This window comes from Schistocerca americana, unplaced genomic scaffold (assembly GCF_021461395.2).
Source record: "Schistocerca americana isolate TAMUIC-IGC-003095 unplaced genomic scaffold, iqSchAmer2.1 HiC_scaffold_50, whole genome shotgun sequence".
NCBI lineage: Eukaryota > Metazoa > Arthropoda > Insecta > Orthoptera > Acrididae > Schistocerca > Schistocerca americana.
Window position 1 is genome coordinate 1784221 of NW_025726236.1, and position 2620 is coordinate 1786840.

Sequence of the window (2620 nt, forward strand, 5' to 3'; positions counted from 1 at the left end):
CCATATGGTGCTCGAGGCAGCAATATCTCCTTGGAGACAAGTCGGCTGGTGGACGATGTATTGAATCTCGACGCAATTTGAGTGTTACATCGTCATTAGGAGACCCTGAACGTTACAATTAACAACCAGTTTTGCGTCGGATTCGAAAATGTAGACTCAGAGGAGAACGACCATAAGGTGCCCGAGGCAGCAATAGACCCTTGGAGACAATTCAGCTGAAGGACGATGAATTGAATCTCGACGCTATTTGAGTATTCCATCGTCATTACAAGGCCCTGAACGTTACAATTAACTATCAGTTTTGCGTCGGATTCGATAATCTAGACTCACAGGAGAACGACCATAAGGTGCCTGAGGCAGCAATAGACCCTTGGAGACATGTCGGCTGGAGGACGATGTATTGAATCTCGACGCAATTTGAGTGTTCCATCGTCATTAGTAGGCCCTGAAACTTACAATTAAATATCAGTTACGCGTCGGATTCGAAAATCTAGACTCACAGGAGACGCACCATATGGTGCCAGAGGCAGAAATATACCTTTGGAGAAAAGTCTGCTGGAGGACGATGTATCGAATTTCGACGCAATTTGAATGTTCCATCGTCATTAGGAGGCCCTGAACGTTACAATTAACCACCAGGTTTGCGTCGGATTCAAAATGTAGACTCACAGGTGCACGATCATAAGGTGCCAGAGGCAGCAATAGACGCTTGGAGACAAGTCGGCTGGAGGACGATGTATTGAATCTCGACGCAATCTGAGTGTTCCAGCGTCATTAGGAGGCCGTAAACATTACAATTATCCATTAGATTTGCGTCGGATTCGAAAATCTAGACTCACAGGAGCACGACCATAGGGTGCCAGAGGCAGCAATAGACGCTTGGAGACAAGTCCACTGGAGGACGATCTATTGAATCTCGACGCAATTTGAGCGTCCCATTGTCATTAGGAGGTCCTGAACGTTAGAAATAACTATCAGTTTTTCGTCGGATTCGAGAATGTAGACTCACAGGAGAACGACCACAAGGTGCCCGAGGCAGCAATAGACCCTTGCAGACAAGTCGGCTGGAGGCTGATGTAATAAATCTCGACGCAATTTGAGTGATCCATCGTCATTGAGAGGCCCTGAACGTTACAATTAACTATCAGTTTTGCGTCGGATTCTAAAATCTAGACTCTCAGGAGAACGATAATAAGGTGCCCGAGGCAGGAATATCGTCTATAAGACAAGTCGGCTGGAGGACCATTTATTCAATCTAGAAGCAATTTGAGTGTTCCATCGTCATTAGGAGGCCCTGAACGTTACAATTAACTATCAGTTTTGCGTCGGATTCTGAAATCTAGACTCTCAGGAGAACGACCATAAGGTGCCCGAGGCAGCAATATCTCCTTGGAGACAAGTCGCCTGGAGGACGATGTAATGAATCTCGACGCGATTTGTGTGTTCCATCGTCATTAGGAGGCCCTAAACGTTACAATTAACTATCAGTTTCGCGTCGGATTCGAAAATCTTGACTCACAGGTGCATCCCCATAAGGTGCCAGAGGCAGCAATAGACGCTTGGAGACAATTCGGCTGGAGGACGATGTATTGAATCTCGACGCAAACTGAGTGTTCCATCGTCATTAGGAGGCCATAAACGTTACAATTAACCATCAGTTTAGCGTTGGATTCGAAAATCTATACTCACAGGAGAACGACCATAAGGTGCCCGACGCAGCAATATCCCCTTGTAGACAAGTCGGCTGGAGGACGATGTATTGATTCTCGTCGCAATTTGAGTGTTCCATGGTCATTAGGAGGCCATGAACGTTTTGCGTCGGATTTGAAAACGTAGACTCACAGGCAGCAATATCCCCTTGGAGACAAGTCGGCTTGAGGACGATGTATTGAATCTCGACGCAATTTGAGTGTTCCATCGTCATTAGGAAGCCCTGAATGTTACAATTATCTATCAGTTTTGTGTCGGATTCGAAAATCTAGACTCACAGGAGACGGATCATATGGTGCCCGAAGCAGCAATATCCCCTTGGAGACAAGTCAACTGCAGGACGATGTATTGAATCTCGTCGCAATTTGAGTGTTTCATCGTCGTTAGGAGGCCCTGAACGTTACAATTAACTACCAGTTTTACGTCGGATTCGAAAATGTAGACTCAGAGGAGAACGACCACAAGGTGTCCGAGGCAGCTATATCCCCTTGGAGACAAGTCGGCTGGAGGACGATGTATTGATTCTCGATGCAATTTGAATGTTCCATCGTCATTAGGAGGCCATGATTGTTACAATTAACCATCAGTTCTGAGTCGGATTCTAAAATCTAGACTCACAGGCAGCAATATCCCCCTGGAGACAAGTCGGCTTGAGGACGATGAATTGAATCTTGACGCAGTTTGAGTGTTCCATCGTCATTAGGAGGCCCTGAATGTTACAATTAACTATAAGTTTCGCGTCGGATTCGAAAATCTAGACTCACAGGAGACGGACCATATGGTGCCCGGAACAGCAATATCCCCTTAAAGACAAGTCAACTGCAGGACGATGTATTGAATCTCGACGCAATTTGAGTGTTTCATCGTCGTTAGGAGGCCCTGAACGTTACAATTAACTACCAGTTTTACG